The sequence below is a fragment of the Phycodurus eques genome, chromosome 3 (assembly GCF_024500275.1).
Source record: "Phycodurus eques isolate BA_2022a chromosome 3, UOR_Pequ_1.1, whole genome shotgun sequence".
Lineage (NCBI taxonomy): Eukaryota > Metazoa > Chordata > Actinopteri > Syngnathiformes > Syngnathidae > Phycodurus > Phycodurus eques.
In genome coordinates this window covers 13,696,485-13,711,753 of record NC_084527.1, presented here as the reverse complement: position 1 = coordinate 13,711,753, position 15,269 = coordinate 13,696,485, and the positions used below count along the sequence as shown (strand labels likewise).

At 41.6% G+C, this 15,269-nt stretch overlaps 1 protein-coding gene and 1 non-coding gene across 3 annotated transcripts in view; one reads left to right on the top strand and one right to left on the bottom strand.

Annotated features, from left to right (window-relative positions):
• The window catches only part of si:ch73-29c22.1 (kelch-like protein 20), a 40,409-nt gene extending 25,140 nt beyond the window's left edge, over positions 1-15,269 (bottom strand). Inside the window, exons 1-3 of one of the 2 annotated variants that reach the window (XM_061673461.1) lie at positions 14,747-15,269; positions 1,394-1,523; positions 1,092-1,257 (exon numbers count right to left, since the gene is read on the bottom strand). The gene's annotated coding sequence lies outside the window, so the exon portion shown is untranslated. Of the gene's footprint in view, positions 1-1,091; positions 1,524-14,746 lie in introns of both variants that reach the window. The other variant, XM_061673462.1, reaches the window with a different exon arrangement.
• Positions 13,784-13,855, top strand: trnag-ucc (transfer RNA glycine (anticodon UCC)). Its single transcript has one exon. It is a non-coding gene; the product is annotated as a tRNA-Gly (tRNA).

Below are 15,269 nucleotides of genomic sequence, written 5' to 3'. Positions count from 1 at the left end.
AACGAGTGCTTCCATTTCTTCCTAAAGCTTATTCATCTGCTGTTCTTTTACATTAGGCCCAGTCGTTAATTTATATTTGATAGCTAAGACAAAATGTACAGCAAAGCATGATTTTCTCTTGATGTTGTCTCAAAGTCACTAATGCTGTTGCAGTGGAATCGTGTCCATCATCCCCTCTGTTTATCCCAACGAAACTGGAGAATAAGTCAGCAGGGAGGACGGAAAGACACGTCAAGGACAAGGACGGTGGGTCCACAGACAGCGAGGAGCCCCCGGCAGCTGCTATTAAAGAGACCTCCCAAAAGAGGAGATGCAAGAGTCAAACCAATCAGAGCACGAGCAAAGACAAGACGGCTACAAGCACCAGACGGGACAGTGACATCTCCCGGCGGTTGACCTCGTCCCAAAAATATGAGGGCCAAGCTTCATCTGCCAGAAAGGAGCTGGGGCACAAAGAAACAACTGGCAGTAGTGAAGCACAACAGATTCAGGAGCTGAACATCAACAAGACAGGCAACGTGCTTGGTGAGACCTAATTCGGTGAACCCTTCTTGCATCCGTATTTGTTTTATACATTTAACTGCCTTTTGGGGGATAAGATACCTTAGAACAACAGTGGTTTTGTTTTTCAAGACTTGTTACAGGATGAGGAAGTACTGACTAAGCAGAAGCGGGAGAAACCGAAGGAGTCAAATGGGAAAAGCAGAGATGGGGACGGACAGACGGACTTCTATGAACAATGTGTGCAGATGAGTGTGGAGCTGGAGAAGAGCCCAAGCAAGCACAATTGGTTCCAAGCAAACAGTGCGCAAGGAAACTGCAGCCAAGTGGAAAAAGCTGGAACATGACACCAGTGTGATTTACATAATAGGCAGAGAAGTTTAAAGCGTAACAAAACGCAATAGAAGCCATTGAATTACACTACCAGTCAAACGTTTGAACACATGTTCTAACACAGTTGAATGAGAAACTCTGTCCAACACTCTGACTCTAATGTCATTTATAGATTTGAAATTAATTAGAGTGGAAGGTTAAACAATTCAATCAACATTTTCAAACATAAATCACTGATGGTGTGGTGGTATACTCACCTGACTTTGGTGCAGGCAGCGTGGGTTCAGTTCCCACTCAGTGACGGTGTGAATGTGAGTGCAAATGGTTGTCCGTGTTGCCCTGTGACTGACTGGCGACCAGTTCAGGGTGTAGTCCACCTTTCGCCTGAAGTCAGCTAGGATAGGCTACAGCATGCCCGCGACCCTAGTGAGGATAAGCGGCTCAGGAAATGGATGGATGGAACATATTTCAAAAGTTGCACCTTTTTTTTTTTCCTCAATAGATTATCGTGGAATCACTGTAGCAAGATACTCTTGGTATTGGTATCCTTAGGTCATACTTTGCATTCTTTGTGAAAGTGCTACAGAGGTGTGGGCTCCAGAAGAGACTGGCGTTGAGCCCCAAAGCTCCAAACTCAGATGTGGAGCAGAGCGAAGAGAGCGACACTGTCTTACAACCAGATGGAGAGCCTGAAAAAGATGAACATGACAAGGGAGAAGAGGAGAAGGAAGATGAAGTAAAGCCTGTTCAAGTACAAGACCTGCAAGCTCAGGTGTGTTTACAACACGTTACTTTCTTTTTGGCAGTCAGGCATTTGGAGACTTGTAATTAGTGGTGGAGCTGGAATTGCTAGAAGAAATGTCGTCCTGTGTCCCAATGGAATATATTTTTTGTTGTTGTTGTTGTTTTTAATCTATCTTGAGGTTGTTTGAAACTTGCAGATTGCAACCTAAGATTGTAAACAATCCCATCCTGTTGTTGTGGAAATTAAGTTTCACAATTCTTGTTTTAACATTAAACCTAAATGAAACGTAGGTGTGTGTTCACTGATTTTCTAATTATAGGATTCTACATAAAACCCATTATGTTTGTTTCATAAGAAATCAATGCAACTGGTATTAAAAAGGTGATCTAAACAAGTACTCAACATTTCCTGCATCAATAGGGGGCAGTATATTAACAGGGAAAGAATGACCACAAACTGCAGTCTATGCAGTCTCCAGGGCAGGTTTTAGTGTACGTTTACATGAAGAGCAAAATGACTTTGCCACTTTTTGGTTATCTAATTGTTTATTATGCATTTGGAAAGAGAATTATGTGCTGATAGGTTATTAATTTATTGGCTGGAAAATGTATGAGAAATTCCTCTCAAGATTTTGGGTCACCTGAAAACCCTCAAAAGGCAATTGCAAATGCCTTGCATAAGATAGATAATGATATTTCGCCCTGCGGTAAATTGATCGGAACTAGGATTTAGATTACAGCTCTCGTCTTCCTGCATGCTCACAGGGAAGTACGCCCTGCATTGTGACATTCTTCTAGCTCACTTTTAATTCCCTCATGACCTTATGTAAGCATCAGTACCCATCATATATGCTGCTTCCAACCCAGACCAATAAAAACATGACACTGTTCACATGTCCCTGTGGCATTTTTTTGGGTTTGTTGCCCTAGCTGGAAGCCATGATCACAGTGCTCAGCACATCGGATGAGGTGGAGCAGCTGGTTCTGAGGAACACCGACCTGACGGACGACCTGCTGCGGACTGTGGCGGGCGCCCTGAAGAGCAGCGCGTCCGAGGTCGCGGTGCTCAACCTCAACCTCAACCTCATCGGCCCGTATGGCGCTCACATCCTGCTGGACGTCATGAGGGTGAAGCCTCAGGTCAAAGGTTTACAGTAAGCGCTGCCACTCCAAAGTTAAATTAAATATGAGGATGGTCTGGATCAGAAATATACAGATTGAGATGATTTTGACTGCATTTCAATTAAATAATTCAGTACCTTGACAGGACTTATGGGGATTGGACGTGCAACCAGTTATGAGCCCACCACGCTACTTTATCCAAGCCACCTTTGCAATCAAAATGCAATTGTGGGGGGGTTAATTAGATGATTTCCATGTATCCATTTTGGGGCACTTTGGTATGGTGTTGTATGGTATGGTAGTATTTATAGTCACTCCTCAATACTGTATATGTGGAACATAAAGATGGCCGGAATTGCTTTTCCAAGAGACCTCTGTCACCCAAAAAAAAAAAAAAAAAAACAATACAAAAACAAACCTTTTGCACCCACATTCACACCTATGGATAATATAGTGTCCCTAGAATGAGGGAGGAAGTTGGAGTACCTGGAGAAAACCCACGCAAGCATGATGAAACACAGAAACTCCACACAGGAAGGAGCTGTGATTTGAACCCCAAATCTCAGAATTGCGAGGCAGATGTGCTAATCACTAGTGGTGCCCAATTACTGTGATTTATGTGTTCCTAATGTTGCGGCTGTGTATCGATCTGTTGATCTGTCCATCAAATACATGTATATAATGACATTATCAAAATGCAAGTGGGACTCAGTTGCCAAGCAACTGGCAGGGACTCAAGGAAGTCACAAACAGACTCAGTTTACTATTATAATTCAATAAGTAGTGTATTTCCTTATATAATGGCTGAGTAGGTGTGTGGGAGCTTTCTCTTTAAACTACACCATAAATGACAGCCTTACAGATGCCCTGTCTGCTCTGCACACACTGTATGTGTGGTGAAGACCCACCAGCGACGTGGCGGAATCAGTGTTACAGCAATACCAACAGTTATTTTGGAAAAAGAAGGCGTCTATTTGAAGTGCAGTAGACTAATTGGAATAAAGTGACTCCTATTACTACTCCTATCAGCTAATACTGTATGTTCTATTTATTTTCTCTCGTCTAGCTTGTTTGGAAACCGACTCCGTGACCATGGCGCATTGGCCCTCCTTAGTGGGATAGCAGAGCTGCAGGAGCAAACATCAAGAGCCGCCGCCATCCAACAGCAGCAGTTGCTCCTACAGCAGGCAGTTCCCAGCCTCACCATTGGCTGGAGCTCTTTCAAGGTGTTTTCACTTTTAGAACTGGACATTGGGGGTAACAACCTGAGCGGGGATGGGATGAAGGTGCTGGCATCCTACATGAGGCACCACTCACACCTGCAGTATTTAGGTCTGGCTCAGACGGGCGGCGCTGACCTGGCGGCGTGGAAAGAACTTTTTGACAGTCTCAAAAGAAACAGCTCACTAACGCAGATCATTCTAGATGAGAATAATCTGGGCGACGCTGGGGTCAGACTACTCGCCGACGTGTTGAAAGCGAACACCTATCTGCGGATGGTTGATCTGGACAGGAACAGCATCAGTGATGTGGGAGGAAACGACCTCGTAGGGGCTTTGCTTTGCAGGGGCCAGTTTCCGATGAGGCATCTGAGTCTTGCCGAGAACAACATCAGCTCTGGACTCATGAGAAGGATACAGGAAGAGGTGAAATGCAAATGAAATCAGGTGCTTACATACCACCAAGACTTATTTAAGGGTTTCTCGAATGGTGTCACCCTAGAGCTCATTCTCACATGATTAAGACACCACCCACCCACACATCCATCTATTATCTATATTGCTCAGATGTAAATGGAGCCTGCTGACTACTAACGAGATGGAATACAACCTGGACTGGTCGCCAATTAATCGCACGGCATATATAGACACAAATTCAGACTCACACTAACGGACAATTTTGTGTCTTCACTAATCCAAGAAGGATGATTTTGGAATAAATGACATAAAAAACTCCACTAACTCCAACAAAGATGCAATTCCAGATCGTATTGAAGTCAAACCAATCAAATTTATTTTTCAGAAATATGAAAAAACATCTTATTTTTTAAAAACCCTGGTGATATGAAACTTGTAGGAAATAAATAAATACAAATAATAAATAAAAAAGTAAATAATAAAAGGCTAACATCGAATGTGCCTTCAAACTTTTTTTCAAATATATTTTTGACTAGCTGTCTGCGGCCCATCCAGAACAGATCCACAACCCTCTTTTGAGATTTGAGAATCACTGCACTAGACCATAGACCATAGACTAGACCATCCTCTCACCAGGGAGGAAACACAAAATTTGGTGATGTCCATGGACTCTAGACTTTTTGCAATTAGTTGCAACTACATTACAATTTGGGATGCACCAAATCCACTTTTTTTCCCAGACAGAGTAGGAGTACAAGTACAATTAAATATTATTCAAAACACAAACTTTTACTGGACATGCTATAAGTTCAAATATAACTTATATTATACGGAAGGAATAATCCTTTCCCATTTGCCCGGGAGGTAGAGTATGTGCTGCTTTGTAGATTTGATTCTAAAGACACAAAGAAGGATGTTGCAGCAAAGCTACAGTAATATACTGTAATTTCGTAGAGCAGAAAGAATATAAGCCTGTGAGAATTGTAATATCATACTTCTGGATACGTTGCTGCACTGTTTGTGTTCGAATTTTCATTTTTCAAAGGTTTATACTGCAAAATTGATGCTACTTGTTAGCTCGTCTATAGCGTTTCACATTATATGTTAGCATTAAGCCAGCAGCTCTTTGCAAGACCAAACTGCGTGTTCGCTTAATTATATGTGTAATTCGATTTATCTTGTCTTAGTATTACTGTCAAATTCATCTGGGAGTTTCAATAAAAAAACTGAGCTGTCCGGTATCTGCTAAACTGCACACCGCACGCTCAGGGAGGACAGAATTAAGACTAAAATGCATCGGTGCCGTAGTATCAAAGCGTTTATATCAGTACGAGTACAGACGTACAGTAACAGAAATGATCAGTAACGATGCATCCCTAATTACAATTATGTCACCACGTTTCCACATGGCGGCACGGTGGCCGACTGGTTAGAGCGTCAGCCTCACAGTTCTCAGCACCCGGGTTCAATCTCCGGTCCCGCCTGTGTGGAGTTTGCATGTTCTTCCCGTGCCTGCGTGGGTTTTCTCCGGGCGCTCCGGTTTCCTCCCACATCCCAAAAACATGCATGGTAGGTTAATTGGAGACTCTAAATTGCCCGTAGGTGTGAATGTGAGTGCGAATGGTTGGTTGTTTGTTTGTATGTGCCCTGCGATTGGCTGGCAACCAGTTCAGGGTGTACCCCGCCTCCTGCCCGATGACAGCTGGGATAGGCTCCAGCACGCCCGCGACCCTAGTGAGGAGAAGCGGCTCAGAAAATGGATGGATGGATGGATGTTTCCAAATACTTTTGAGACCCTGAAAATGTAGGTATTCTGTATAAAATGCCTGTAAAGTATTTCCTAAATGATAAAAAATCTTTCTACATTACGGCGGTGAATAAAGGTAAAGGCTTGTCACCGTCCAAATTCTTCTCTACCTAAGTGTACAGTAAGCAAACAGCCATCACTTCTGAAAGAGACATGTTCACCTTTAGAGGTCAGAACGGAAAATTGACTCATGTGACCTTCAAAACATGCACACAAAGGTTAGCTCCGTTTTATAACTGGATGGACCTTTGAGCAAATGTTGCCTCTTTATGTACTCCAAAGAAGAAGTGTAGGAGTTAGTGAATGCTGCAAAGAGATCACCTTGTTTACTTCTTTCCGTCAGTGGACCCTTGTGACTCCACACTTTGAACCCTGGCATAAATACTAGAATAATCTGCTGCTTGTGACAAAAAAAAAAAAAAGACCACAACCACAGTGACTCATTCCACCCACTGCAATCACCAAAATCACAAATGACTAACCGACAACTTTTCCCCTTCCTCTCCTCAAAGTAGCCGTCATCAGATCCTTGTTATGGACAGCCAAGGCGAGCGCACTCACTTTGGCCTTCTGGTCTCTTCATGACAGTGCTTCTATTCAGAATACAAAGGGGTTATTAAAAACAACCAAAAAAAAGAAAGTCGGCAAAATGTCTTCATTTTGGGGGTTGTCAATTCACTGTTCTTTCAACTCTGGGAGGAGAAGAGCCGTGATCAAAGCTTGTCAAGGTGGTAATTATCTCCTTGCTTCAACAGTGAGTCTGCTGAAATCAATCCTTTTAGATGTGATCTGATGGTCCCTGAGGGTTCCCCGCTGTGGAACGCTGATAAAGAGGTTCTCCGAGGATGACAGATGAATGAAGCGGGCTTACCTGACGATAACATCTGTAGTTATCCTCATCTGGCGCATTTTGATGAACATTTAAAACGCATCTGCTTACGTTTTGTAAAGTGCATTTTGCCATCAGCACAATGCAGCGAGGTGTTTATTGCCTTGTTGACTGTTGATCTACGATGATCCCAAGAGGTCCATTTGTGCACCACAAAGCGGTGGCTTAGCTGTAATTCGCATTCTCCTCTGATAAAACCGTCTCTGTTACATATAAATACATCAGGATCAGTGACCCCCCCACCCCCATTGTCCGCCCACTAGTGTAATCTTGAGCTGGCTGGAAACAAATACCGCTCCCTTGCTTCTAGCCTGTTAGGTACAAAAAAAAACAACAAGGCCTTTAGTGTGGACTTCCATTTGAGAGGAATTTACAGATTTGCAGGAGAGTTTCACCTTTCAGACCTCGTAGCCTGCTGTGTTGCATCTTATTTGTTCTTTAACAGAACACTCGCATGATACCCTCGCTATAGTTGTGCACCTTTAAAAATAGCTAATTGAAAAGCCATCCATCCACGTCTCACGACAGTGGTTCTTGAACGTTTTACACCAAGTACCACCTAAAAAAAAGAAAAACCATGTCTCTCCAAGTACTATCATAATGACCAACAATACAATAAACGAAAAAATGCACACTAAAAAGTATGTTTAATATTACTGTAAGCCACTTAGCAAAGGTAATAGTTAAATACAACTGAACTGTACTTAAAAAAAAATGACTATACTACATTAAAAAATCAAAAGTTTAAGCCACTGCAACAATATACACAGTTTAAATATTTAATTTAGTGATACTTTTGCATAACACTAGAGGGCGCCCACATACCACTAGTGGTACTCGTACCACTTTGAGAATCACTCTTGTGACATCTTCAAGAACAAACAAATATTTGTGTTATTTTCCAACAAAGCACACCAATGCTAAATGTATAGCAAACAGCTTTAATCATATAAGAATGACTGTTTTACTGTAACTACGTCATATTGATTAATGTTAAAATGGTAACATTGTCTGCACAGTTAGTTAATGAAGGGACATTGTGAACCTGGAACACATTTCAATATTTCCTATGGGAAAAATTGTTTTAGAATCTAAACAATAGATTGATTGTGTTTGAGCTTTGAGGTTCTACTGTATTTATTTAACAATAGAGTTTAATAATAGTTTTCTGGGGGAGGCATCATAAATTGTCCATAGGGGTGAATGTGGGTGTGAATGGTTGTTATTGTTTCTATATGTGCCCTTTGATTGGCTGGGCGACCAGTCCAGGGTATACCATGTTATTTTGCTTTGGTTTTGCTGTTGTTTTGTCTTTGTCTCGCCCCTCTTACAAACGGCTGCATTTCAAACTCCTGTGTTGCACCCAAAAACTGTTCAAGCATAAAAAGGAATACAGATCCAGCATGCTGCATGACCATGCAGCTGAACAGCACACAAAAAAAAAAAAAAAAAAAAAAAAAAAAATGAGGAACATATGGTTCATTTGACCACTAAACCATCCCACGCCAAACACAACTTCAGTAGCTCTCACAGGCTTGTGTCGAGCGCTCCCTAAATTAGCACCAAAGAGAGCCGACACCGAGGATGTGAACACAGGCCCGGTCAACATGTAACACTCACAAATAGATGCTTGGATATTTGTGTGCAGTAGACCTGTTCCCACCCACATTTTGGAGCTGACGTGGTGTGTCTGAGGGAGGCCAGGTGGGAACAGCACACCTTCTCTTAGGTCCATTTGCAGGAGCATTTGTTTTGTTTACTCCAGTATATTGTGCACCATAACCAATGAAGCCTGTTTATGCAAAACGTGGAAAAAAAAGGGTGGAGATACGAATGAGTTTTGTGCTGTATAATTAGAATTATCGGGTGCTGCTTTGAAGGAAAAAAGCGTATCGGGTTAAATTTGAAGCCTTTGTTGTGAGATTTGGATCAGTAAACAGTGAAGAACGGTAGGATGGAAAAGCCTGGCGCTGCATGAAAATGTGGCTTAGTTTCCAGATGTGCGAGATGTAGCACTGCACTGGGGTCTCGACAAAACAGATCCGCATTTCTTCGCCTGTGCACGAGAGCAATTTATAGATGAGGTTAGACATGATGCATTCACAAAATTCCAAATGAGAATATTGGGGTTGCTGGTGAGCTAGAGCCTATCCCATATGACTTTGGGCGAGAGCGGGGTACACCTTGGACTGATCGCCAGCAAATATAGATATGGATATTTCTCCTACACTGCTGGACTTTCAATATAATCATTTTTATGGAACCATTTTTGGTTACTGGTTTCTTGGTCGCCAATCAATCGCAGGTTGACTTACAGTATATATGATAAGGTGAAATGTGCTACAGAAGTTTTTGAGGCAAGGGATCCAACGAAAAAATTGTATAAAAAAATAACATCGAAAAAATAATTTAGGGTAACAAGACAAATACGTATTTTTCCCATTTTTGCTTTTCTTTTTTTAAAGGCACCAACATAAGACGATGTGCCCGCTTGCAAAAATATGCAAATTGGCAAAGCCTCTTAGTTAGTGCAAATATGGAATTAAAAATGCAATCAAAAACATTACATAAGGTTTAGTTATTAAAGCACATTGGATATGCTGTTTAAAAAAAAAAATTAAGACCAATTCCCAAACTTGGGGATTGTAAACACGGACGTGTTGATTGCGCACCACATGGCCACATATGTGACACGCCATTGTGATGACGGTGAATGAGGACTTGAGAGTTGGCTCCGCTAACAATGGCCCCCGCTGCTGTTTGACATTTGGCAGGACGGTGAGCTTTTCAATATGGATTATTCATCAGCGGTTTGATTCCCCGCACAAATGTCAGCGCAACAATGCTTCTGACTTGGCAGCAGCTTCCGTCTCCCCGCAGCTCGGCGGGGGTGTGAGCGTTTGACAATAATAGCCTCTTTAGACTTATGCTTTCCAATTTATTAGAACGAAACATTATCGCTACTGTTTTCATAGTGGATAGAAATTAGAAGAGTAAAGTCATACAGGCCCAATGCAGGAAATGTATTACACAAACAGACCAACAAATGTTCATTTTAGTGTGCAGCTTCACGCCCAATTGACCGATAGATAAACACAAATGCCATTTAAAAAAAAAAAAAAAAAAAAAAGACTAATTTCTTCAACACCACCTTTCCTTTTTGGGGCCACACTATCAAGTATAACTTCCTGTAAAGTAAATTATTTTAGGTCATAGAATCCTTCTTCTGGCAGCACGGTGGGTGACTGGTTAGCACATCTGCCTCACAGTTCTGACGATGGGGGTTCAAATCCCGGCCCTGCCTGTGTGGAGTTTGCATGTTCTCCCCGTGCCTGCGTGGGTTTTCTCCGGGTACTCCGGTTTGCTCCCACATCCCCAAAACATGCACGGTAAGTTGATTGAAGACTCTAAATTGCCCGGAGTCTTCAATCAACTTACCGTGCATGTGCAGTTATACCTAATGGTTTGACTGGTCTGGTTGTGTTCATTCACAATAAAATATTCAACAATTTCAAAACATTTTATAACAAATAAATGGTAATATCCACCATTCACTGGACTAACATCATATTTTCTCTTCATTTTGACATCATATCAGATCAGTACAGAGGTTTTTCAGTTCATTACTGCTAATCAGTGCTCGCTCCACGGGACTAAACTACAGTGTGTCATTAGGGACTGTTAACGAACCATTAAAAGCAATTAAAACATTTCATCTGGATGCAGCAGCCCTTTTAAGCAAAGCTGGCTATTAAACGTCATCATAGTCCGTTTGGTGATGTTAAATTTCCTGTTGTAACATATGGAATGAGTAAACAGAGCACTGGGGGTGGGGTGGGGGGGCACGCGCTTATTAGAGCCAGCTGTTTTGTTTTTTTTTTGGTTCGGATGAAGCTCAATGCAATCAGATGGCCTCAATTCCCCGAGACAGACAAAAGACTGTGTTTATAAGACGAGAGTTTCCATCAGCACAAGGCCAGAACACCAGAGGATTCCTCTTCTCTTAATTTGAGTGGTAGACTAAAAGCAGACAGGAACTACAAAAGGCTCTCGGCAGAGTGCAGACCTCTGCCTAGGTGGAAATACTGTGGTCTGCGTATCAACACAAAAGATTCTTGGCAAAGAACAGTTTGAAACCAGTCATTGTATTCACATTGATACAAGTCTAGACAGTGTATTCGTTTAGAAAAATGATATAAAAGTGCTCTAACAACTCTCAAGGGGGGGGGGGGTTATGAAATAAGCAAACACTATCATGCATCTATTTTCCATAGTGTTTGTTCTATTTAGTGTTGACAAAGTCAACTGGGATTGTCTCCAGTTCACCCTGTCCTCTGATGAGGACAACCACCAAAAATGTTGCAGTATGTTTGGGGCAATTCCTGCTCTACAGTAAAACAACAACACAAGCAGACTAGAAGGATACTACAATATATATTAAAAAAAAAAAAAAAAAAAGGAAGACTAAGCTTTACAGCAGGAAGCCATGCTTGTGATAGTGTGCTCTAAGAAAGGAATGCTGATGAAAAAATAGGGTCAGTGCAAAAAAAAAAAAAAAAAAAAAAAGTTCTCCTCGACAAGTAGCTCCATAAGGTTTTGTGAAGGGGCAGGTTGTGTGCTGTCTAGTGTTGTAGAATGCGAATTAGACTGTATAACATTTGTGTTCTGGGATGGATTCCTCTAAATCACTTTTTTATCGCAATGTACACAAAAATGTAATGGGTTCTATAATAATACAAACAACTATTCACAAAGTTTCTTGGAAACAAGTGGTGTTCTTTTGGCATATTCCCATAATATACTATTAATCGGGCCTAATTTAACCTATTTCCCAACTAAGGATCAAAGTCAGCAAAGGCCCGATTATCAGATATTTCGAAAAGATGATTCTGAGTGATTATCCAGTGCTGTGAGATGTGTTAAGAAGGATTTTAACTCCCCAAAGTGTTCGAAAAAACGGTCTTGGCTCAATCGTAAATGTTCACTATTTACAATTGTAAATCCAAGTGGTCGGCCAAGCCGCGGACTCCGAGATTGTGATGTGAAACGGAACGATTACCAATTGGGAAGCGACCTGGAGGTCGTGCTGTTGCCAGACAAAAATAGAGGAGCAACTGGTTGTGATTTTTAAAACGTGTTGACCAAGACAATCACTCAAACAATAATACAAAAAAATATATAATAATAATAATAATAATCTTTCTCAACTTTTTTTGGTCATGTGTAGGGTGTCTCACATTTTGAAAATCAGTTAAGATTTTCTAATCAGTTAAGATTTTCTAATACCAACGAACCAAAATTCTATTGGATGAATGTCACCTAAAAAAAAGTTGATGTTATAAATTATTGTACTTCTTGCAACACTACAAAAGGTCTGAGAGATTTTACCATAAATTAAGTATGGCCCTCAGAGGACTTTTTATAAAAACTGTCAGAAAAAAAAGGTTCTTCACCCGTGGAAGTGGCTATGATGCATGTACTAATTGTGAGCAGGGGAACCCGCTCGTCCAGACTTCTGAAATGCATTATAACGTCTGCAGTATGCTAACAGCTGACTTCAATTACCCTGGAACAGTTTGGACTCCAAAGAGCCACAGGACATCTACCCACCTGTCAATTGTTATGGACAAGGAGGACAGGATGGCGCTCAGGTGTGACGTGTGAGAGACAATCAACTTGTATATCAAACAAACTTACTCATATTGGATATCTGTTAAATGTTTCTTCCCTCTAGAGTTTCTGGTTACAGTCAATGGTTTTTCTTTTGGTTCAGACCAAAGATTGCCCCACGGGCCAACATGTAAAGAGATGTCAAGGACGACCGTGATGATGCGCATGAGACCACAACCTCCCCCTACCAGTGACAGCAGGAAACACACGTTAACAACATTTCGTAACCTGCTCGTCAAACGGGGAAGAGACTGACTCTTCTTCTTGTGTTGTGAGGTCATTTGAGGTCAACCCACATTTTAGTAATGAACAACTTGTCCATGTATGCGGAGCAGCTGTGAGTGCGCTTGCCAGTCGAGGGGCGGTAAAATTAAGCTTGTAAGTATGTTTCTTTTTTTTACTCTGTTTACTGACACTCTAGTTTGTATTCAAGGCACGGGGGGACAATACAATGCAGTACTTGAAAATCACATTCATTCTGAACATATGATTGTACTAGAGCACAGGTGTCAAACTCAAGGCCCGGGGGCCAAATCCGGCCCGCCACATGATTTTATGTGGCCTGCGAAAGCAAATCTGGTGCAACTTCCATGATTTTAAAATCTGCACCAAAATTTCAAGCATTTTTTGGTTACCAAACCCCTCTTTTACAGTAACTTGAACAATAGCTGAACAAACAATTATCCTTGAATTGTGATTTCAAAACTAGTTATCCATTAATTTGCTGTGTCTATGTAATAATATGAGGAAGCGATGAAACATTTAGATGGTTCCATAGTCATAATGGCCCTCTGAGAGAAACCGTAACAACAATGTGGCCCGCAATAAGAAATGACTTTGACACCCCTGCACTAGAGTGTCTCCACGAGGGGCCGCAAATCCCAGAAAGAATCATTGCATATCAGGTCATGCCATGATGCGATAGAAAACCATTTCTGGTTGACTTTTATACGGGTGGAGTGTGTTGCTGCTCCCCAGGCAAAGCTGCACTGGACGGCACCACGTTGCACATGCCAGGAAGTGCCGCTATATTTTCCATACATTTGGTTTAGCTCTCTAAGGATAACCTTTGGTTCTCAGGCATTGGTGGTATAGTGGTCAGCATAGCTGCCTTCCAAGCAGTTGACCTGGGTTCGATTCCCGGCCAATGCAAGCATGTTTGTCTGTGGCAGTAACTCATCTGCATAGAAAGACAGAATAAATTGTACTAAGTTGTCTAAGAGATGCTTTGCAATCGGACTACCATCAAGGTGCTCTTGAGCAAGGCATCGAACCCTCTTTCCCCTGGATACTGGGCTCAGCATACAGTCACCCCATCAGTCTCTAACACAACCCTGCTGCAGAGGAACTACTATGGAAAGTCGAGGAAGAGCTTTTGGGATCTGTTTATAATATTTTGGACATTTGTACACGCTGTGAAATGTTTTCAAGATGAGCTGAACTGCTGAATCTTTGGTTCACAAACTTCATTCATCATGATATTCTGTTCATGAACAGAAATGAGTCCAAAACAAAGCATTTTTTCCCCATCAAACCAAGAAATACAGTACAGTATCGAAATAAATCAAGAAACACATTATTATAAAGACATACCATGAAAATAAATACATGATATTTGTTCAGCACTGCATTTTAGCTTTGTCCAGTCGTGGATAATTGCTGACACAGATCATTTGAGGTATTTACTTAACCTACTTTACTTAAAACAGAAGAATAGCTTATGGTGTGTGTGTGTATATATATATATATATATATATATATATATATATATATATATATATAATACCTCAATCATTTGTAGTTTTCAGTTTCTTTACAGCCATACTGAAGGTTAGATACGTGTACGTGAATAATGTTTACGCTGTCAGAGAAAGCACAACAGAGTGTTCCGCATGGATGATGTAACTGTTGGCAAATTGAAGTGTAGTTCATAAACCACAGTCCATCACTGTGTTCCACTGTACTCAGAGATTTAAGGCCACATGAAAAAATATCACTGACATCATTCTTCTCCCCGTTTGGTGCCGTAGCATATGTACATACCTCTCCATGCGACCTCCACAAACAGAACCACAGCTGAGACAGGTACATGGGAGGGATTCTTTCATTGGTCCTCCTTCCTGGGTCATAGGAGCAGCATCGCGAGGGAAGGAGACGGGCCCTCTGTGCGAAGAGGCGGGATCCAGTTGCAGGCAGCTGAATCGGCGCTCTGTTGGGTTTCCCCTCAGACGCTGTCACGGCGGGTCAATGAGGACTTTCTCCTGCGGAGGAATTTCACAGCATACGACCGGGGCCACGCTGGACTGCAACACATCTCTGTCACTGCGGCAAGAACAGACAGTGTTCTGGAAAGAAAGTTGCCATAAATAGGCAGTCCATGTGTTGACACGTCACGATGCCATTTTTGAAACGGTGGTGCAAGATGAATATCTGACAGAAGTGGACCTGATCTCAAACTAAGTGTCAACATACCCATTCATCTGTCCAATAGATCATGATTACAAATGGTGTGTCCAACCACAAGAAAACAATCTTTCAGGTGATAATATTCTATACATACTGTATA